The 24,617-nt window shown below is 38.8% G+C and overlaps 1 pseudogene; it reads left to right on the forward strand.

Annotated features, from left to right (window-relative positions):
• Nucleotides 1-5,754: 5,754 nt before the first annotated feature.
• Nucleotides 5,755-6,117, forward strand: LOC132375307 (acireductone dioxygenase-like; annotated as a pseudogene).
• Nucleotides 6,118-24,617: the final 18,500 nt, after the last annotated feature.

The following is a 24,617-nucleotide window of genomic DNA, read 5'->3' on the forward strand; positions in this document are numbered from 1 at the left end:
TCTTCATCATCATCTCTTTTTCATCTTAAAAATGAATGACACCAATTTTCTGCTCATAAGTGAATATATATATTTTTTAGAAATTTTGGAAAACTCAGAAAAGTATTAAATAGAAAATAAATGTCAATTACAATTTCATTACCTCAATACAAACACTGTTAAACATTTGGTTCACAGGCTTCCTATGTCATTTTTTATCTGTGTGTTTATGATTATTATCCACAGTATTTTAAACTTAATTTTTATCTTTATCAAAGCAGTACATATATGCATTTTAAAGGTTGCTTACTAATACTACATGAAGGGGAGCAGAATATATCGACCCAAAATATACCTCTTTGGCATAGAATTATTTTAGGCTAATTATTTTTATGCAACAGAAGACACAGGAGAAGCTCTGAGAACCAAGGAGAAGTTGCCCTTTTGTAAGAGACATTTACATTTATAAGGGGAACTATTATAGGGTGGTCTCAGTCAAGAACCTAGAAGGGTAAAGAGAAAATTATTTTTCTTCCCACACATACATATACAGTGAAGAACAGCAGCTCCCTGTCTCCGTCCTCTCAATTTCCAACTCCACCCCTCAGAAGAAAATGCTTTCAAATAGTTTAGTGATTTAGTCAGGGGTTTTTCTCCATAATCTTAAATGACATTGTTGTACTGCTATTCCTTGATTTCTAAATTATATATGTTATCAACTGACTTTGGTACTATCAAAAATGAAGATTAAGTTTTACATCCACACAAACTTTCTACTTGATAATAAAATTATGCCACCCTTTCGGTTAAACAATAATGGTATTTACATAATTATTACTCTGTAAATATTATTTAAAATTAAACCTCGTATTTCTTTTCCTGTTCAAGTTTCTTTTTTCTGGAGTTTAGAAACTGCCTTTCTTTATTGTCTTCTTAGTTTTCTCTATCTATCACAAATATATCTTCATATTCTCAAAAGAATCCAATATGCTTTTCCCTGCATAAAAACACATTAGACATTCAGTTAAATACATTTGGGGGCACTTTCCCCATGAAAGCTCTCCACATTCATGTTCCAATCTGGACTATATTTTAGTATCCAAAATATATAAATAATGCTTAAAAGTCAAAAAAGTTTTAACAATGAGAAAAAATGGGGAAAAAAGATGCAAAAAGGCTATACACAAATGAGGAAAACAATGGCCATTAAACATGTGAAAAGTGGTTCCATTTCATGGGTACTGGCAAAATTAAAATGCTTGATGATTTTAAGTTTATTAAAAAGTTAAAGTGGTACCTTTTGGGAAAGTGTGTCATAATCTAATGAAGTTGCAGACATGCGTGACATACAACACAGCAGTTCACTAGAAGTCACATACCCTAAAGTAACTTTTACTCACATACATGAGTGGATGTGTACACTTATGCATTTTGCAGCATTGTTCTTAACAGCTCCTGAGGGCAACAGTTCTGATGTACATCAAGAGGACAATGGATACATGAATTATCATGTATTCATGCAGTGGACTGCAGTACTGCAGTGAGATTATCAAAGTGCTTATCTATATGGATGAATCTCATATAACAGATGCCAGGAAATGATAAAACATCAATTTCAATATACTAATTATTCCTGGGAGAAAGTGTTGGGGAAGTGATGGGGTAGGAATACACAGAGGACTATCACCGTATTAGCATTTTCTTCTGAAATGAGCATGGTGACTACTTTATACTATTTATTCCTCTTTATCTGAAATGTTTCATAATACATGAAAAAACTGGAGTGAAATAAATTGTAGGAGAGCATATTTGTTTTGACTTTTGAGTATGTAGAAATTGGATGATTCATAAGTTGTAGGGTCCCCATTGAATGATTTTCCAGAAACAGGATCGTAAAAATAATGTTATTTGACAGAACAGAAAGGAAAGGGCTTGATTTTTTTCCTTCTCTCTAAACTTCTCTTAGAGATTAGAGGTGCTGCGTTTGAGTGGTATTTTGGGACTGCGTCTCCTGGCTAATGGGCAATTTCATTTTGACTCAAGGGAACTTTATGCCTAAAAGTACATGAAACAGCAATTAAATACTTGACTAGAAAAATGAGCTCTGAATATGTTATTCTGTCATTATAACTGGGAAATACCTTCAGAACATTTCAGCCTTCTGTGACAACAAATCTTGCAGACTTGTATGGAAATGTTGAAAGCTTTTCCAGATTTGCACCCACTTTAATGTTGTAGGAGTTTGACTTGCTAATTAAGCTAAGGTACTCTGCCAGTGATGTTTATTAACATAATTTCTAATTCAGTCCTGATTTTTCTGCGTGTGTTTCATTTTGGATTGAACACATCTCTGCCTTGGACTGTCAATATTTCCACTGTGATAACAGAAGAAGGGCAATAGGCACACAAGATTAAAGGGAGTATGTCAAGCTCCAGATCTCATCACAATACTAGGGGTTCCTCTGTCCACCATTAAAAGGGATTCTATGCAGTTCTGCAGTGAAAGCAATGCGCTGAAATTAGAGGTCTTGAATTCACTCCAGGTTTTACTAACTCACTGTCTTGTGGTAAGTAACTCCGAATCTCTTGGCTTTACATACTAAACTGCTAAAAGATTTACAGCACTCACAAAAGTAGAGTAAGTCTTACTAGATGTTTAGAAATTTCTACTAATAAGCTGCCTTTCTTCCAAAGCATTCCAGATTCTAAAACTAATTAGGTGCTGTCTACTTATTAAGTGCTAGATGATGAATGTTTTTACTGAGTTTTGAAATTCTGGGGAAGGAATTGTGAGGCATAATCACTGTTGGCAGTGAACCGTACACACGATGAATAGCATGATAAAACCTTCAAGTCATTACTGTAGCAGATTTTTAGCTATTTCACTGGTGGGACTGGAAACAGGTACTATCTACAACCCACATAAAGAAACATTGATACATCTGAACTTTCAGGATGGATCCCCAGGATGTCATGAGTTGTGACTAAGGAGAATGATAAGTTTCTTTATTAGCTAATTTGTATCTAGAAAAGACAATTTCCAGAACCATAGTTAGTCTGCCCTAGAAGTATTCCAGTGACTCAGGAAGACATATAAAATCTGCCCTTTGGTAAAGAAAAGAATGGTTAAGGACTTGGAAACGAATGAAACACTGCACCCAGATTTCAAAGCATCACTCCCCAACATTTTTAGAGCTATTACCTAAAGTCTGTAGACAGTGCCAGGGCACTGAGGCAACAGTCCTGGGGGCCTCCCTAACCCTGATCATGCTGGTACCCACCGCCCACCCCCCCCAAAACTATGAACTTTGTTTTAGAGCATTTTTCTCTTTCTTATGTCTAGACGGGTTAACTACAGCCTGCCTTACCAATTATAGGAAGCAACTTAAGAGCACTAGAAAAAATAATGCATTTCAGTGATTGATTATAGCTGCTAGGTAAACCAGAAAATGCTTACCCTTTACACTTAGAAATGTTTTCATACTCTGCTGATTCCAAAGTCAGAGACCAAAGACACATTTTTTACAGCAGTTTTTCCAGATAAAGGTATATTTGTGTGTTTTTTTTTTTTTTTCAAAGTGACTTCTGTATGCTAAGAACCATCTAGGGCTCTCCAAGTCTTAGGTTCATCTTTTAAAACATTAAGGAGTGGAAAATCTAGAAAATTTGAAGAAGTCTTGTTTGAGACCTGTATTATTTTGATTCCAATGAATGAAAGTCAATTTTATACGGCTTAAGTGCAAAGGGAGGGATATAGTTGGGTTAAAATCAAGCTGCAGGCAGGGAAAAGATGTAACTGAGCTCAGAAACACCTGAAACTAGGAACTTGAAAGCCAACAGGTCTTTCACTCTGCCTCTCATTTTAGCTTTTATTTGAGTTCCAATTTCATTTTCTCTCCTTTTAGGCCACACTGCTACACTGCTGACTTATGTCTAATTCCTAATTAAAAAAAAAAAAAAAAAACCTAATAGATCCAGGGGAGGGGCTTTGATATGGTTAGGGTGAGAAGGAAGATGAGAAGAGTAAGAAAACCCAGCACTCCCATGAGAATCAGATAGTTACCATACAGAGAATGAGTGCTGTTCTCAGAAGAAATAGGGTTTGGAGCAGACAAAACAAGAGGTGTCCACAGTGAAATCTCATTGAATCCTTTAACATTTGCAATGTGTAGGTGATAAAACAGATTTAGAGCAGGGCAGTGATTTGTTCAAGGTCATGCAACTCCTAAGTGGAGGAACTATGACTTGAATCTGGACTTTATCTCCCAACCCCTTCTCTTCTCTAATATATATGATTTAATCTACTGGTTGGAAGCATATGTATGTTGGTGTATGTCAGATGACACTGTGATATCTGTAAGATTTGGGAGCGGGACACAGGGAGGTTCTCTGTGCTCTCAGTTTTGGAATTTGCCTCAAGGAGCCTATGAGCAATGCCAGTGAGTCATTCCTTCTCTAAGATGTGGGCTGTGTTAGGCTTTTGAATTACAGAAAGGAGAAAAAGAAATGGTATGACTAATTAACCAATAATTATAAAACATTAAATGTGCAAAAAGGAAACCTACCTGATGAGGCCATGAGAGAACTGTATAATAGAGGGTTGTGTTTGTTTTAATGAATGGGGATATGTACTTATGGAATTTTTCCTTGTGGAAGATTCTAAGGTTATTTAAGTCAGAAATTGGTTAATTCTGAGAGTCAGTTCCTAAATGTGTGTACATGCTCTTGGTTTTCTTTCTGGGAGTCATCTAATTTTGGGACTCATACTCTGAAGTGTGAGAAACTTGAATTAATTTCAGAGGAAATATGTTCATTAAAGGCCAATGAATGTCAGTTCACTGTACCAGCTAGCTACTGCTGTGTGACAAATCAATTCAATGATTTAAAGCAGCATGTGCATTCTGATTGGTGGGGTTTTGCTGATTTGCAATGCCCTTGATTGTATAGGGATATTTCAAGCAAAGGATGCAGCTGGGCTTGGCTTCTTACTGCCACTTGGCTCAGACAGCTTTATGTGTATTCATCTTGGGGCCCAAGCTGAGGGGACAGCAGCCACAGAAGGGAACCTCTGCTTATGACACAGGTGGAGATGTGAGAGAACAGGCCCAATCATGTAAGCAAGTTTTAATCTTTTGATTGTGTCATGTTTGCTGGCATCCATTAGCAGAAAAATGACCAAGCCCAAAATCAAAGTGTGAAGAAGAATGTCCCTCTCGTGGAGATGGTGTGGGGTGGAGTGAGTGAATAGTTCTAGACAATAATCCAATCCACCATAGAGTCCAGAGCTAAAAGTTTATTTTTATAAAGTATATTTTAAAAGTGCATTCCCAGGGCTTTCCTGGTGGCGCCGTGGTTAAGAATCCGCCTGCCAATGCAGGGGACACGGGTTTGATTCCTGGCCCAGGAAGATCCCACGTACAACAGAGCAACTAAGCCCTGCATCACAACTACTGAGCCTGCACTCGAGAGCCCGCGAGCCACAACTACTGAAGCCCGTGCGCCTAGAGCCGGTGCTCCGCAACAAGAGAAGCCACCGCAATTAGAAGCCCGTGCACGGCAACGAAGAGTAGCCCCTGCTCGCCGCAACTAGAGAAAGACTGCACACAGCAACGAAGACCCAAGGCAGCCAAAAAAAAAAAAAAAAAAAAAGTGCGTTCCCAGGTGATTCTAAAGGAGAAGCACCAAATATTGTGAGAAGGTGTTGACTTTTAAGAGTGGTGAGCAGACCGGCCGGAGCAGGTCCGGGGTCAGGCGGCGGCGCCCCCGGGCCCGGCCATGGTGCAGGCCTGGTACACGGACAAGTCGGGCGACGACCCGCAGCGGCCCCACCGCGGGGAGCCTGGGCGCCCGGTCGCCCTGCGGCAGCTGCGCGGGCTTGGGGTCCTTTACTGGAAGCTGGATGCTGACAAATATGAGAATGATCCAGAGTTAGAAAAGATCCGCAAAGAGAGAAACTAGTCCTGGATGGACATAATAACCGTATGCCAGGACAAACTACCAAATTACGAAGAAAAGATTAAGATGTTTTATGAGGAGTATTTACACCTGGATGACGAGATTCGCTACATCCTGGACGGCAGTGGGTACTTCGATGTGAGGGATAAAGAGGACAGTTACAATCAAGACTTTGAATTTTAACAGAAAAACTTGTACATTGTTTTTTTTAGTTAACAATTCTGAGATTCAATTATACCTAATTCGTTATAATCATAGAAAAACCCTAAATTAACCTCATATTTGAAGGGCAGTTTACTTTATTTCTTTTTTTAAACTGGATTAAAAATCTTTGTGTCAAAAAAAAAAAAAAAAGTGGAGAGTATATATTTTTGCCACCAGAGGAAATCAATGGTTTTCTTTCTTTCTTAAAGTTAACTTTTCTATATATTGAACTTCTACTCAATCTACTATTATTAATTTCATGTCAGCCAAGTATACAAGTCAGGGTTTTCCAGAGATAGAACCAATAGACCATATATAGATATATAGAAGGAGAGTCATTACAAGGGATAGGCTCACACAATTATGGAGGATGAGAAGTCCCACAGTTGGCTGTCTACAAGCTGGAGGTCCAGGAAACCAAGTGGTGTACATCCAGTCCAAACCAAAAGGCCTGAGGACCTGGGAGAGCCAATGGTAGAACGAGTCAGAGTCCAAAGGCCCAAGGACCAGGAGCCCCAAAGTCCAAGGACAGGAAAAGATGGTGTCCCAGCTCAAGCAGAGAGCAAATTTGCCCTTCCTTTGCCTTTTTGTTCTATCCAGGCCCTCAGTGGATTGGATGATGCCCACCTGCATCGGTGAGGGTGATCTTCCTTAGTCTATGAAATCAAATGCTAATGTCTTCCAAAACACAGACACACCCACAATGTTTTTCCAGCTATATGGGCATCCCTTAGCCCACTCAAGTTAACACCTAAAATTAAGCATCACACCAAGTGATCATCTGATTTTACTGTGTCTTCATTGTATCCACTGTAATTTTTTATGTGTGTGTTGGGGGGGGGGGGTTAAGATGGCTGGAATGTGATTTGGCCCACTTTTTTCCTTTTTCAAACCTTGGGTTCAGAGTTGAGTTAGTGATTATCCTCAGTTTGGGCCACATATTTATCATGAGTCCATGTAAGTCCCCTTTTTTCGTATTTTTAAAAAATTTTTTTCTCTTTAATCCTCATAACCTAGTCTCCTTCTGTTCCCCTTCTCTACCTTTGGCAGTGATTCTGAATCTTTAAATGTGTAGTTGTCCTTTGGTATCTGCAGGTTCCAGGAGCCCCCTTCAGATACTAAATTCTGAGGATGCTCAAGTCCCTTATATAAAATGGCACAGTATTTATATATAACCTAGGCACATCCTCCTGCATACTTTAAATCATCTCTAGATTTCCTATAATAGCTAATACAGTGTAAATGCTATGTAAGTAGTTGCCAGTGAATGGCAAATTCAAGTTTTGCTTTTTGGAGCTTTCTGAATTTTTTTTTTCCTGAATATTTTTGATTGTCGGTTGAATACTTGGATGTGGAACCCCTGGATACAGAGGGGCAACCGTGTATCTTTCTGTTTGTATGTGTTCTTTCAAAGTGTGTATTGATAGTTTTGTGCCATTGTATTTTTAAATTATGTAAGTAGTACTGTGTTATAGATCTCATTTTATTCCTTATTTTTGCACTCATTAATTCTCTAATTACACTCATTCATGTTACCGTGCATACCTATTATCCATTGCTTCTCATTGCTATATAGTACTTAGAGGTTTGTATCCACCATTGGGTTTGTTTCCTTTCTCCCAAGGATGGAGGCTCAGATTGCTTCCAGTTCTCCATGACTACCAATAATCCTAAAAAGAAAATCTTTATACATACCCCCTTATGTGCCAAATCTTATGCTACCATCCTAGGCAGTCTGTTACCTCAATTTGTCATTAATATGCTATTTAAGGGCTTAAAGCAGGGAAAAGACTTGACCACATTTTGTTTTAGAAAAGTGACTAGATATCATGTGTAAATGATGTTGAGTTTGTATGAAAACACTGAAAGCAAGGTTGTCAGTTAGGGTTCTGTTGATCATTCAGGCAAAGGCTGAGACAGAACCAGACAAAGTGAGAGAGAAGGAAGAGAGCAGGATGGGAGGAACTGAGGGCAGTTCAGGGACTAAAATGATGGATGTGACATCTTCTCTTGGATAGAGAAGGAAGTGAGAGCTTGGAATCTAGAACAATTCCTACATTCCTGGGTTGTATGATTGGGTAAAATGGTTGCATTCCAGGATGGTTTCCCTCCAAGATGAGGAATGCTGGAAAAGAGGTGGGTTAGGGGAGATGGTAAAGAAAACAAGCACACCCATCAAGGACTTAATGTCAAATGAAAGCTCCCAAATGAGCTGTGTGTGTGTGTGCGTGTGTGCATGTGTGTTTTAATTCCTTTTCTCCAAAAGCAGTGTACATTTTCCCTAATATATTAGATCTGAGCACCTATTTTATTTTGTACTTGACACCTAATATATGTACGTATATTTGTATTAAATTCTAAATATATCCAGAGGGCTTGCTTATTAATTGAATTTCCTGAGGCATAACTCATTCCCATGAGGTGCTAATAATCTGATAATTTCAGGTCTTTAATGCTAGAAATATTGATGAGAGCAGTTAAATAACTTCTTAAAGACTCTATTAGTCATATGTCTTTTAACTTGGCTAGAATATGTGTTTCTTTCATTATCTCTGTCACACACACACACACACACACACACACACACACATCTTCCTGTTTTAGGAAACCTTCAACCATGACCATTTGATGTGTTATCCTTCAAAAGACAAACTTATCAGATCTAAAAGTATCACCTCAATCACCTTGCTTCTAGTAGGAAGACACTTGCCCCTAGCTTTTGAGAGAAGGTTAAATGAAGCCAGAAGCCTCTTGTGTTCTATCTCATTGACCTCCCCCCAAGGCTGTTCTCTGTGTCTTCCCACTGGGTTGAATCAGTGACCCCCATTATGCAAGCGCTCAGATGTGAAAGAAACAGCAGCCTCTTGCAAGCAGAGGAGCAGGCAGTGTGAAGTCACCATCCAGCATCACGGGGAGCAGACTGCCTGGGAAGCAGTGGTGAGGCTGAGCCTGCTGGGCCCCTGGTACCCAAGGCAGAGCATCACTCCCCAGAAGAAGAGAGGATGTCGAGGAAAACGGTGATAGGGTCAGCATGACAGAAGAGTGACAGCAACTTAAAGAGGGGTGACGGAATGAAGCCACAGAGGAAGCTCTTCTGAGTGCAGTTCTGAGAATTAAAAGCTCTGACAAAAATTCAAGCAGTGCAGCTCTTAGATTTCTGCAACGTCTGGGAAAATTTGAACATGGTTTGGTTTGTTTGATTTGAAAATTGGTTAAATGCTATAAGGATGGAAAACCTCCAGCATTTGTATTAATCATGTAATTGTCACAGATCCATTCCAATGGAGTTTTGTGTTATTGTTGCTATTTATAGCATTTATGCTTTCTGGGTGACTTTGCATGCATCTGATGTTCTAAAACCAACTTGGAAATCTACCACTACGTGAAAATTCTGATGAGAATGATCGTTTCCACTTACAGGGAGTTATTACATGTCAGATTCTAATTAATTCACATAAGAATACTGTAAGTTATGTATGGTTACAACAGTTTTGAAAATTAGAAAATGGAGCTGCTAGAGGATGAGGAAGTTGTCCAAGTGTTCTGTTTCTATCATACAATAAAATACTGGAGCTGGGACTTATTGTCTGGCTACAATTGTTCTTTGATTTGTCTTCCTGATTCTTACATTTCTAAAAAAAACAAGTTTGGGTGATTTTAACCTTTGTAGTGAGCATAAAACACCTGGGAACATCAAAGTCAAGCCACACTTAGAACTTCTTCCTGGGATGCTGAGAACCTGCATGAAAGTTTTCAGATATAGCATCACACCTTTAACAACATAGCTTAATCAACTTGGGAAACAAATTCATCTTGGGGTCGGAAATGTATGTCAAGGTTTATATATGAAAGCCAGGGTGTTTTTTTTTTTGAAAGCCAAGATTTTTCAAGCTTGTAAATAGATCCAAATAGTGTGGCAACTTGAAAAATCATATGATTAATTCTTTAGATAGCCACTGAAAAGTCCAAGTGAATATAAACATGGAAGAGGAAAGGTATTTAATCAGCCCTGGAATCTAGAAAAGTGATCTCAGCCACAGAATAGAAACGTCAAGGAATTTCTACAACATAGAACACAGATCAAGGGCAGACCTGGGCACATGATAACCATGGACAGGCTGGTAATTTGGTGCCCCTTCAAATGCATGTTCTCTACCTTCTGATAAGCATTTATTCATACATGACATGAAGGATTGCCTGAGCTGGGGGCAGGGGGAGCTAATCAGTACCCATGCAGGGTCTTAATGTCCCCTAACTTGTGCTTCCCACTCAGCAATTAATAGGAGCCTCCCCCCAAAGCCTTCCCCTCCCCAAAGCTCTTCAATGATAATCTTGTTACACAAGCAGGTTTCTCATGGGTTTAACCCCACTTCAAGCCAAGTATTCCTTCTCACCACATAGAGTTGGTCTTTCCTGCTGTATCCTTCTATTTCTGAGTAGTTAGATTAGTACTGTTTACTACATTTCTGGTGAGCAGTACTGTCTCCCCAAAGGAGCGTGGGTAAATACAGTTTTCTTCTTTTTCATGTTTCCAGTAATATTTTTCTTCCACAGTGATGCACCCCCAGCTCTTTTCTGAGCTTGGTGATTCCCTCAATCCACCTCTGATCCAAATGACACTAATTTGAAAGAAAATACCATCTGTGCCCCATCTCTCTGCTTGCCAACAGCAAGCAATTGGAAAATTACTCATCTAAAAGCTCTTGTCTTTCCTAATTTGAAGCAAACATGTGTGGAAGTGAGGCGGAGCATGAAGGGGAGGACAGTGAGGCGCCTTTCAATCGCACCAGGTCCTGGGGACATATTACAGGTGCCTTAGGGCTGGAGGAAGTTGGGACCTGGTGTGTCACACACTGTGCATTTGCATATGGCACCATAGGAGCTGCCTAGACAGCCTCCAGGAAAGGACAGCATGCAGGGGAAAGGGGTTGCCCTGCCTACCTACCTCAAGGCTGCCAACACACAATGGAAAAGTCTTTTACAGACACAAAAAATTTCCTATGACCAAACCAAAACAATTCAAGCGAACAAGAACAAAATACCTCTCTTATCCTTTCCTCTGCTTTCTGGCTGCTGAACCAAATCAAAAAGTCCAGTAAAAATAAACTTTCTCTTCTTCCTCCACATTTAGGCAATGATTGAACAAATGGCCCCCATCATTTATCACCTTTCCTAGAATCCATCTCTAATCCCAGTGCTGAAAAAAATCTCTCTCAGTAAAAATGAACAAATAGAAGGAAAGGTCAGACATTTAAAAACTATGTTTAAATTAATAAATACTTTAATTAATGATAATTAATTAAGATAATGAATCAAAGCAAATTTATTACTATCATTAAGAAGTACTGAAGAAGATATAGAGAACAGACTTGTGGTTGCCAAGGGGGAGGGGGTGGGGGAGGGATGGGTTGGGAGTTTGGGATTAGCAGATGCAAACTATTATACATAGGATGGATAAACAACAAGGTCCTACTGTATAGCACAGGGAAGTATATTCAATATCCTATAATAAACCATAATGGAAAAGAATATGTAAAAGGATATATATGTATAACTGAGTTACTTTGCTATACAGCAGAAATAAACACAACATTGTAAATCAACTATAGTTCAATAAAATTTTTTAAAAAGTACTGTAAGAAAAATGAGACAAATTTGAGAAAAATCTCTAATAAGTATTCATAGATATTATATCTATGAAATTTGAACACAAAAAGGAAAAAAAAAGGAGTTAAAAATGTTCATGGTGATAACTGCTACATGAATATGACTGACAAATTAAAAACTATGATGGAGGCAAAGGAAAACATATTGGAATATTTAGAAATTTGAATCAGTGAAGAAGAAAAAAAGCACAACACCTCTTCTCTAAGTCATAAGGAGAAAGGGAGCCTATAGCAGTCATTAGTGCTCTTTTCTAAATATTTAATTCTTTGCTCCAATGGTGCTCGGGTTCCAAGATAAAATCAAGAACAGCCAGTTAAATTTGAATTACAGTTAAATGATGAACTTTTAAAAATATAAATATGTCTGAAATATCGCATGGGGGCATATTTATATTAAAGTTTATCTACTTATATGAAATTCATATTTAACTGGGCATTCTGTTGTTTTATTTGTTAATTTCTGGCAACCCTACTCTGTCTTCGGGGTATGATAGGCTTGTGTTTCCCTACCTACTGAAGAAGCTGGGTGTGACCATGCTGCCTGCTTTGGCTAAGAAAATGACAGTGGCAGGGATCTGAGTCACTTCCAGTGGGAAAGTGCTAAGAGCCAGTGAACAATCTGACAGAGTAGAAACCCCAATGAACCCGCCTAAAACAATTAGTATGAGGAGGAAATAAACTTTTGTGGATTTAAACCACTAAAATCTGGGGATTATTTGTTACTGCAGCATAATCTAGTCTAGCATACCAGATAGATTATGACTGAATACATAAGTAATGATACAGTTGGGAAAATAGACAGACATATAATTAACATTGCAAACACACTTCCACCCACAATTTATTAAGCAGACCTAGTCATAGGCCCCACTCAGGAGTAACAGGAGGTACAATCCTACTATGCCCCTGAAAGTGGGGAGAACCAGTAAGGAGGTGAAAAATACTAATATACCTACACAGAGATAAAAGGATGCAGAGGAAAAGAAAATAAATGTCTAAATGAAAAGGTTTATAAATTTGATAGCAATAGTAAAAGTTAAAAAAGTAGAAGCCTAATTATTAATAAATATATTTTAATAAAACTATAAATAACATTTATAAAAGATAAAAGCTAATTATCTTCAATATGCAAAAACATTTTGAAATTATGGCCATTACTGATGGCCATCCTATATCAATTGTTCTTCCTTATAAGAAACTTGGTTTTCTTTATTTGTTTATTTTGGGGGTCCTGGGAAATGTGTACATCTAGTTTTATTTCCCAGCCCCTTTTTCAGGCAAAAGTTGCCATGTGACATAGTTCTGACCAATAGGAAGTGACTGGAAGTCACTGCGGGGGGGAGCCTCAGGAGAATGGCACAAACTCCAGCAGACACAAGCTTTTTGCTTTTTGTCCTTTCCCTTCCTCTTACCTGGAGCATATCTATGATGCTGGAGATGGCACAGCCATTTGTGACAATAGGGAAATAAGCAAGAGGCTAAAAGCTGTGAGTTAAGGATGAATGAGTGGAAAGACAGAAGGAGCCTAGATGTGGACTTCTTTTTAGGTGATTAAAATAAAATATCTCATTACTAAAGGTGCTGTATGATAAATAGTCTTTCAAAAGAAGCCAAGTTATAACTGTCAAAGGTGCTTCTCTGGTCCTTAAAGGAGCTTAAACTAGAAGTTTATACGAGGACCCCACTATTTATCCTTTATAAGTCATTTCCTATAGTTATGTTTACATAAATTTTGGAGCAAATTATTCCTAGTTCTTATTACAGAATGTTGTGCTATTCATTTTCAACCAATCTTTCTTAATATCTCTATAATGTCTACTTTTGAAAGAATTCTTGTAGATGTTGTAAGTATAATTTCACCCCAAATTAAATAAAATATCAAGTGTGTGTTTGTAATGCTAAAAAAATAAAAATAAAAGGAGCCAAATATAATTCTTAACAGATACACACATCAGAAAGAAAGAAATTTAAAACACTAAGCTAAAGTGGGTGAAGTGTATCAGTAGACACATTTGTCTTCATAAAGACAAATTCAAATTTATAATAAAATGAGAAAATAGCCTGTATTGATGTATTGATAGTTGGGGTGTGTCTTGGAGAATTATAGCCATGCCTGTGTTGGGAATATAATTTGGTTTAATGTTGGTGAAAATTGTTTTGGGGAGTACATGGAAGCTTTTTATAATCTGCATAAGTTTCTGACAAGCAATTTCACTTCTAGAAATTTATTCTATGAAAATACTTGGGATAGGTGTGAAGAGAGTGTCCTGAAGGTCTTTATTATAATAATGAAAATCTTAAGATAAATTTGCCAAAAATCGAGGTCTGTTAAATCAATCAGAATCATTTTATCAATTTAAATTTATTCTGGAATCTTACATATAAATAATTAAATTAGGAAAAGTTACAACTACTGTGTTTGCATTAACATATAAAAGTCCAGGCTGTAAGTGACATATATCACCAATAACACACACACTTAGGCATGTATGTAATTTTTAGAGTACAATCATACTATAATGTAAATTGTTTTTTAAAATTAAATAGGATACTCTGTCATTTAGTACATTTACATTTACCACATTCTTTCCTAATAGCTTCCTAGAATTCCTTACAGTTCTTCATGAAGAGAAGTTTTACAGTTGTTTATCTTATTTAATCTGCTTTTTAAATTAATTTTTTATTGGAGTATAGTTGATTTACAATGTTGTGTTAATTTCTGCTGTACAGCAAAGTGAAAGCCATATGTATACATTAATCTTTTTCTGTGCTTATTTCTATTGCTTTTAATTTTACTTCCCCATCCCCATCCTGAGGTTAGATACACAACTGTATTTTATTCCTTTTAAAACAGTTTCATTTTTGACCCCTAATCCTTTCATACTTCTAGAATGTAGAGCATGGTGCAAGGTAAAAATTAAGATTTAAAAAATTAATTTATCAGCCAACTGTCCTTACTCAATTTTCTGAATGAAATATTTTTTGTACATGTCTTTGTATGGACATATATTAAATTGGCCATACATTTGGAAATCAGAAATCCAAGTAGAGTAATATAACCTTCCAGTGTTTCTCCTAAGGGACTTTAGGCAGGTATATCACTGGTCAGGATCCTCCATTCCACATTTGTAAGATTAAAAACATCCCTTGCTTTTTTATCTGTCAAGGTTACATGAAATAGAACACTAGCTGCATTTGACTAGAACTGTCAAAACAAGATAATGGATGGCTTATTTGGACAGATCAAACTGTGGTAAGATTTCCTGTCTCCCCATTAACTACCTTTCTTTCCTCCATTCTAAAGCCCAAGGGATGCATTAGATTGGTGGATGGGAAATAATCAAGGAAGAAAAATTGAGGGAAGGTAGGCTGAGGGGAAAAATTAAGACATATTCCCAAGGATGCCTTTGATGTTTGAGAAGCTTAAGTGTCCTCTGGATCAGAGAGCTGGAGGGCAAGGCTTCAGAAACAAAGCCCAGACAAACCAGCTGCCACTGGTGTGGGACCAGGTGGACCACTCCAGGTATATTCAGAGCTGCCTCTCCTTGTTAGTCAGAAAATGTTCTCTAAAAAGTGGTGGAATTCTCATTTTCATTTTTCTGTTCATGTCCAGCCTTATGACTCTTAACTTTTGATTCTTGTGTGGCTACAATTCTCCCTCTGGCCACAGAGGTCACTCACATAAGTCTGAGGTGACCTGATGAGACACCATTTGGAAGTCATCCTTCTAACTGAGAGCCCTGCCATAGTCCCAGTAAGTCCTGACATCACAGGGTATGAGGGAGGAGGTGCTCTTGAAGTAGCTGAAAGGTTATTTCTTCCTACACAAGGCTTTCTGAAATTATAGCCTGGGAGGAAAATGGCTTCTCACCAATCCTAATACACGTTGAGACTCAAGGTGCAGCCTCAGAGGGCCAGAAGATAGAAAGAAAAAAAAAGTACTTTTGATGACTGTTCTTCTTTTTCCTTTTTTCCTTATTATTTTATTCTATTTAGGAAATGATTTCTTACAACTAACCACAGAGGAAACGGTGAATATATAGTGTTACCATTTATTTGGGTTTATGGATTTTGCTACTTCAAGTTTCAATGATTAAAGTTTAGACAACCGAAGAAATAACTAGAATAATTACATTTGTAGTATATAGGCAGTGCTTTTAAAGGTACTAAATTTTCGTTAGATTGGTCTTTTTTTCTTTTTTTTTTTTTTTTTTTTGAGTACTAACATATGGCCAAATACTATACCTGGAGGAAAGAAGGATAAATGAGACACGGTTCCTGTCCTCTCAAATATTTCAGTCTGGTAGTTAAGGGAAGAATGTTAAATTGAGTATCTTATATGTTAGTTAAATATGAATGTTCCATATATACACTACCAAATGTAAAATAGATAGCTAGTGGGAAGCAGCCTCATAGCACAGGGAGATCAGCTTGGTGCTTTGTGACCACCTAGAGGGGTGGGACAGGAAGGGTGGGAGGGAGACGCAAGAGGGAGGAGATATGGGGATATATGTATATGTATAGCTGATTCACTTTGTTATAGAGCAGAAACTAACACACCATTGTAAAGCAATTATACTCCAATAAAGATGTTAAAAAATAAATAAATAAAATAAAATTTAAAAAAAATATATGAATGTTCCTGTTGTTTCAGAGTATCAGCTAAGAGCCCCCAAAGTAAGAATCATAGGAGCTAAGCAACCCATTATAAAGTAACTTACAAGACCATCTCTGCCACTGTTTGGAAAATTAGCCATTTCTTTGAAAGTTAAACATACACTTACCCTATGATCCAGAAATTCCTCTCCTAGTTATTTATCCAAAAGAAATGAAAACATATGCCCATATAAAGACTTGTGCCCGAATGTTCATAGAAGGTTTATTCATAATAGCCTGAAAAAATGAAAACAACTCAAATATCCACCACATGTGGATGGATAAACAAATGATAGTATATCCATACATGGAGCACTACTCAGTAATAAAGATGAACAAACCACTGAAAAATGCAACAAAGTATATATGATTTTGTTAAGGTAATGAAGACAGACTCGAAAGAATATATATCCTTGATTCCACATATATAAAATTTTCTAGAATGGGTACCTTCAAACGGGCACATTCTATGGTACGTAAAATATACCTTAATAAAGTTGTATTTTTAAAGATCCAGTTATGCCAAATTAGTTCTCCCAATTATGTAAGAAAAAGACTAAGAATTCAGAGAGACAAACATATTTCTCAGAAGCCCCCATGATGACCACTGCTCAGCTCTCATCCTGAGATCACCCTATAATTGCAAGTAGAAGTGGGAAAGTGAATATCTGGCTTTTTTTTTAAACACAGGTCATAGGCATTGGGTACAGTAGAAAAGGTTGGAAATGGCTGTTGGATTAGCCATACAACAAGGTCTTACCCAGAAGATATTCCCATAGCCTCAGAGGGAGATGATTAAGGCTTGAAATGGGGTTGTGGAAACTGAGCAAGAGAGTAGGAAATATGATAAAGATATATTTGGATGGTAAAATCTGCCAGATTTCATGATTGGAAGACATAGGTGGGCTAGAAGAAAAAGCCAATGATGTTTTTCAAGTTGGGCGATTGTTAGATGATGATGACATAAAATGAATTTAGAAATAGAAGAGTTAAAACATTTTGGAACCATGGGAAATCGGAGGTAAGTTCAAAGTTGAACATGGCAATTTTGTCATGATAGAGGCAGAAACAAGCAGACAGCATGGAATTGTGAAATATCTATTATTTTATTATTATCTTTATCATTCATAGTAAAATATATTTGCATGGATTTTTAAGTTTCTGGGGAAAAAAAACTAGTAGTTACAATACAGTTTAAGGAAATTTTGTGGATTAAATTTCCAGAAAATATAGGAGGGGGTGAGATCAAAAGTTCTGATGGTGAAAGTAGCATTGAACAAGAGGAAAGACAGCGCCCCTTAAACCACAGCTAAAACCAGTAAAACCCCCAGACTGTATGGTTATATGAGTCAATAGTTTTCCTTGTTTACTTAAACCATGGTTTTTTTCATATTTATTTTATTTATTTATTTATTTTAATTTTTTTTTTATGGCTGCATCAGGTCTTAGTTGTGGTACTCGGGATTTTTGTTGAGGCATGTGGGATGTTTCGTTGCAGTGCGTGGGCTCCTCGTTGCAGTGCACGGGTTTCTCTCTAGTTGTGGCATGAGGTTTTTCTCTTCTCTAGTTGTGGCACATGGGCTCCAGAGAGCATGGGCTCTGTAGTTGTGACACACGGACTCTCTATCTGAGGCCCACGAGCTCAGTAGTTGTGGCACATGGGATTAGTTGCCCTGCGGCATGTGGGATCTTAGTTCCCTGACCAGGGACTGAACCTGAGTCCCCTGCATTGGAAGGCGGATTCTTTACCACTGGACCACCAGGGAAGTCCCAAGCCATATGTTTTCATGGTGATAAAAGATTGCCCCCAAAACATGTGCCCTGGTTTCAGAGAGAAGACAAAAATGTTGGCACTGCCAGTTAAGAGGTAAGTGATCCAGAAGTCATTTAAGTTCTCAGAACTACTGTTTCCTCATCTGTGTCACGGTGGTGCTAGTACTTAACTCAGAGAGTTTATGTCCAATTACATGAGATCATAACATCCAACCAGAAGTATGCTCAGTGAAGCTTAATTATCTTTGTTGCTACTCTCTGTCTTCACTCATAATTAGACCTGAAATATTAAATAGAACTCAGTACCTCTCAGTTGCCCTATGTAGAGAAGCTTCATAGTTCCGATCACATAGCTTGACAATGACTGAAGAAAGTAATAATGTGAAAAGCTCTCAGAAAAATGCCTGAAATGTTGTTAAGTATGAGGTAGTCACTATTATTGTTTTCCTAAACTCCTCTCTCCTCTTCTGAAGTCCTGTCCTTCACTCCAGACTTTTAAAGACATATGGAATGAAGCCATTGTCACTACTTAAAATCTTCAATAACTTCTCACTGTATTAGGAGGAATACCTAAAGCCTTAATGTGGCCTAAAGAGGTCTGTAAGGATTCAGAGAAGCAAGTGCAGGAGGAAGCAGGCTGCAATCTTATCTCTGGGACTTCCTGACTCTCTGGGCTCCTGCCTGTTCAATCCCATGAACAGACCTGTTTTCTCCCGCCCTAGTTCCTTTCTTTGTATGTGCTGTTCCAGCGGGGGTTGTGGTGTAGACTAGAGAAGGCCTAGTTATCCTAAATTATCAAAACTTAGAGATTTGTGAAAGGGGTTGGCATTTCTGGGCAGATGAGTGGTTTGTTCCTAACAGAAGGCATCGCTTTCAGAGCATGTATTCAAACTGGAATGAAGGACTACAGGAACCAAAGCTGAATATTGAGGGGTTTTCCTGAAATCAGATCTAATAATAGAATGAGCAGGGGAGAATTTTGTTATCAGTTTGTTTTATTTTTATCTTTCTCTCATGTATTTCTTCCCCCTAAACATTTCTTGGTATTTCAGTTCTAAGTGTGAGTATCTAGGTGAAATTTTTCTGGTGGGACCAGAGCCATCTGTTTCTTGATGTGTATGCTTTAGAAGACCACTCTTTTTACCTGTTATCCCTTAATTTAAGCAGAGATTATTTCATTTGTGCTAGGTCATGGCTTCTGTTACTGGGTTGACCCACTTTTATGCCAGCTGCCAGAGATGTTTCTCTTTATCCTTTTTCTTTTTCTTTGTTTTTCCTGTAGCAGTGTAGCAATAATCTTAATGTGCTACTGTGTTTTAAAAGCCACTTTAGACTGACTATTAAAATAAAATAGTGTACTATAAAATTGCGGCATAGATGAGCAACTTCCAAAGGATAGATCCCAAGGAAATGGTGTTATTTTCAAGGGACAGCAGAGGGCACAGAGTGTGATAGAGAAGGGAGGGTAGTCTGTCCATCCTGGGTTGTGGCCCTAAAATTCACTCTTTTATTTACCTTTCATGCTGGTTTCTGTTTGTTTGCTGGGATACCTGATTCAAGTGTCAAAAATCACAGACTCTTGTTAAAGCAGTAAGTAAGACTTTGTCCAAAACTATTGTGATAAGAGTATTGCATTAGAGGAGAGAAACCGAGTTCAACTCTGAATACAACAAAGACAGATGGGTGTTTATAGCCGAGAAGAAGGGTGAGGGGATCAGTGGATGGAAAATTACTAAGAAGAGATGTCAAGTGTTGGTGGTGGTGGTGGTGTGTGGGGGGGTCCCTGTTAAACTGACCTCACAGGATTCTGACCTTGTCCTGACAGGTCAAGGACATAGACATCTAATGAGGGAGATCCCATAGCACAGAGGTTCACAACACCCCGGGCCGCGGACCTGTGCTGGTCCTGGCCTGTTAGGAACCGGGCTGTACAGCAGGATGTGAGTGGTGGGCGAGGGAGCTAAGCTTCATCTGCCGCTACCCATCGCTTGTGTTACCGCCTGAACCGTCCCATCCCCTCCACCCCTACTCCCCGCTCTGTGGAAAAATTGTCTTCCATGAAGCCAGTCCCTGGTGCCAAAAAAGTTGGGGACAACTGCCATAGAAGAAGAACTTGATCCAGTGACAAGGGTGGGGAAGACTTAGGGGACTCTTTGCAAAGACTGTGCTGGACAGGCCAAAGGCAGGACAGAGGCAAGGTCGGGCCAAGTTGAAAAGAGGGCCCAGAACCTGACTGAAGTTTGATCAAGGAGAGCCTTTGTCACCAGGCGGCCTCTAAACAAGACACCACTAAATGAGGCAATGTAAGCCTGTTATCTGGTATGGAGTCGTCTGTATCCCAGCTCAGTCCTGCCCAGAAAGGACTGGAGAAACAATTCCATAGGGAATCTCCAAGATTTGTATGCCCTTAGGCAGAACACTAGAACTGCCTTAATGTTAATTTAGACCTAGGAGACCCAGCGGTATCCTTCCCTTGCTGGTTCTAATTAACAACCCAAGTAAGAAGGGACCTTAAGCAAAATTTGAGTAGAGTATGTTTTCAACACCTCTAACCAATTTTTGCATTCCACTTTCACCTAAACCCTGACCAAGTCCCCTTTTGACCTCACGCTGCTTCCTGACTGCTTCCCAAATTTTAGATTTCTCTCTACTTCTCTTTTCAAAAATTTTTAAAGAATTTTTCCACAGTCCCTCATGCCTCCCAAGTGACAATTTGCATATAAGAACTCCCTGGGTGTAATGCTTGGACCACAAGATATGTCCCATGGAGTAGTTTAGTAATATTGTCAGGGAAACAGCTTTGGTCCTGGGAAGAGGGAGGGCTTTGGTCTCCTATAAATCATATCATATAGGTTGTGAATTTACAAAATTGATCTTGACCCTCGACTCCTGAAGTCTTTATATCAGAGAAGATTGGACAGTTGGGAACCTTCAGAAAAGATCATTTTATACCTTCATCCACGCTCTTTTTCTCTAAAATCCTGGCTCAGGCAATACCGTATCAAGAGTTAATAAAAATAGACAGGAATCGGGGAAGTTCTAGACAAGTTCACACTTGTCAAATCTGAAATTAACTGGCAAGAGGCTTTTTTATTAGAATATTTTTCTGAGTTGTAATCCAGTCTCTCAATTCTAAATTTCATCAAGATGCAAGACTTTGCATTGAGTAAATCTATAAGCCAGACTTTACAAGAAATCTGATAGAGCTTGTATGTGACCCTATGCTGATTTCTATACAGCCGTGTTTATTTATGCTCAATGAGGAAATGCTAACTACAAATCTTAAAATAGGTCCTCAGAGAGGAGCAGCTTTGGACGTGTTCACAGTCTTCGTCTTAAGAAAATGCCCTTCTTTTAGAGATAAGACATGATCTGATTTCATATGCCTGCCCCTCTCTGTACAAGTCTGTTTTCTCAACCCACTTTCTATGAATAGTTCTCAGTCTGCTATAGTCCCTTTGAGAGAAGAGAACATGAAAGTTCAACATAAAGTGAGGAGAAGCTGAAAATGTCAGTGCTAGAGTGAGAGGGAAGAAGAAAACTTAAAAGCGACCCAAGAGGTTTCCACTAGCTAATGGTGATACCTCCAGTGCCCCTAATGGGCTGTGGATAATTCCTATTTGTCTACACAAGGCGTGTTGGTGCTTCTCCAACAGACCACAAATGAGTAAGGGTCGACTCCATATGGAGAGACTTTAAATGCTGACATCCTAATGAGATTTGTAAACTGCAGAGACAGGATACGGCTTCTCCTATGCAAAGTACTAGCCATGCTCTCATGAGAGATTTAGCAGTTAGCAGTTGCCAAATAGGATGCTTTTGGACTGTGCTTTGTTTCCTTTCATCTTAATAAGATGGAAATTGTGGGAAAACAAAGAGCAGAGAGCAGTCTTTCCCATGGCTTTTAGTTCCTATTAAATGCAGTGAAAAGCAATATCCATATATTAGTTGTTCTGCCTGCAGCACTTGGCTTCAAGGGGGTCGCTTCAATTCTCTATGTGACCTAAAGACCAGGGCTGGCACTTCTCATTCTGTGATCAGGAACAGAAATCATGAGACTGTGCCCAAAGCAGACTATGGAACCCCGTAGAGTCATCTTTTCCAGCAAAGGGACAGCCTGTTTCTAGCAGAAATTATAGGAACTACAGTAAAGTAGAATTACAACTTCCTTTTCTCTGTTGAAATATTCGCCCCTAATTTATCAGGAAGTTCAAGCAAATAGGAGTACTATGCAAACAGGTGCTTCCTGGATCTGGGTGTCTGTTGCTTTTCCCAGGTTAGAAATGTTTTCAGCTATTGTATTCAAATATGTTCTCGACCTTTTTCTCTCTTCTCCTTCTGGGACCCGTATAATATGAATATTAATGTTCTTAATATTGTCCTAGAGCCTCTTAAACTAGCCTCATTTTTTAAATTCATTAAAAAAATTTTTTGTTCTGCTTGGGTAATTTCTACTAATTCTTACTGCAGTTTGCTGATCTGTTCCTCGGAATCATCTAATCTACTGTTGATTCCTCCTAGTGTATTTTTTGTTTCAGCTCTGTTTAGTTCTTTATATTTTCCAACTCCTTGTGAAACTTCTGTGTTCATCCATTATTCTCCCAAGTTCATTGAGCTACTGGTTATGATTTGATTTTGATTTATGATTATGATTTTGAACTCTTTATTGGATAGAGGGCTTATCTCCACTTCACTTAGCTCTTCTGGGGTTTTGTTTGTTCCTTCATTTGGAAAATATTCCTCTGTTACTTTGTGCCTAATTCTCTTGTTTATTTCTATGTATTGGGGAGGTCAGTTACATTTCTCAACCTCAGAGAAGGGGCCTAATGGAGGAGATGTTCTGTGGAATTCAGCAGCATGCTCTCCTCTGGTCACCACAGCTACATGCCTTAGGGGAGCCCTCCGTGTAGTCTGTGTGGGCCTTTGTGTTGTGATGAGGCCAACTCCTGTGGGTGTTCTGGTGGGAGGGGCCAGCCCCTGGCCTGGTTAGCTGCCAGCCTGCTGGTGCGTAGGGCCAGGTCCTGGTGCAACTGGCTGTAAGTCCAGGGGAGCTTGAGTTTGTGTTGACTGGTAAGCCCCTCTTGCTAATAGCCTGGAGAAAGGAATGCAAAGTAATGCTTGCCTGCACCAGTGTTCTTGTGGCAGAAAGCTTCCCCAAATGGCTACTGCCAGTGTCTGTGTCCCAGTTGCCTCCTGCCTCTCTGGGAGTCTCTCCAAGATCAGTAAGTGGGTCTGACCCAGGGTTCTTTCAAAGTACTGCCTGCTATGCTGGAACTTGAAATGTGTGAGATTTTGTGTGAGCCCTTTAAGAACAGATACTCTGTGTCCTACAGTTCTCCAGCTCTTCTGTACACAAGCCGTGCTGGTGTTCAAAACCAGATATTCTGGGGGCTTATCTTCCCAGTGCTGGACCCCCAGGCTGGGGATCCTGATGTGGGGCTTGGACCACTTGCTTCTTGGGGAGAACCTCTGCCATTGTGATTATCCTCTCATTTGTGGGTCACCTTCCCAGGGGTGTGGGTCTTTAATCTACTGTGTTGCTGCCTCTCCACCCAACTCGTGTGGTTCCTTCTTTATATATTTAGTTTTGGAAACTCTTCTCTGCTGGTCTTCAGATAGTTCTCATTGATAATTCCTCTGTAGATAGTTGTAATTTTGGTGTGCCCATGGGTGGAGATGAGCTCAGAGTCTTCCTACTCTGCCATCTTGGTTACTGCGTTTGCTCTATTTTCCTTCCTGTATTTCACTGTCAATGCCAAACCAGCTCAAAGCTCTCTTCATTGATTCCAACCTAATTTGGCATCATTCTAGATCAAGCTTACTAGATTCTTTTGCTATTCAATCGAGGTAATAGTGGCAAAGCATTTAGTAAATTTTAAAGTGCTATAGAAGCATAAGAAATTATTATTTTCTCTGGGCTAGACTCCTAAGGTTTTTATTTCAATCTTGGTGCTACTGTGAGACAATCACGTACCATGATCACACAATTCTAAACTGGAAGGCACTTCCTTTTCCTGAGAATTAGGAGATAAATAGAATTGAGCACACATATATGATTTAAAATCATCATAACTGAAGTGACTTTTCCTCAGAGCTAATAAAATAATTAAAATTTCTCAAAGACACATGTATATCTTTTCTTAGTAATTCCATAGAGAATCAAGTGCATTATTGACTGTCTCCAACTTGTAGTGAATCTTAAACTCTGTCTCAAATTATTTCCAAGAGATTTGGCCCATAATTCTGGTCTGGAGTTTTAAAAGTCTGCTCATGTCCCTACTGCCAAGTTTTAATTACTTCCTGCAGGGGGTCCTTCTCCTCTTAGTCTCTGAGATTATTCAGAAGAGAGACATCTGCTCGCTGCTAAACCAAAATGAACTTGCA

This window comes from Balaenoptera ricei, chromosome 11 (assembly GCF_028023285.1).
Source record: "Balaenoptera ricei isolate mBalRic1 chromosome 11, mBalRic1.hap2, whole genome shotgun sequence".
Taxonomy (NCBI): domain Eukaryota; kingdom Metazoa; phylum Chordata; class Mammalia; order Artiodactyla; family Balaenopteridae; genus Balaenoptera; species Balaenoptera ricei.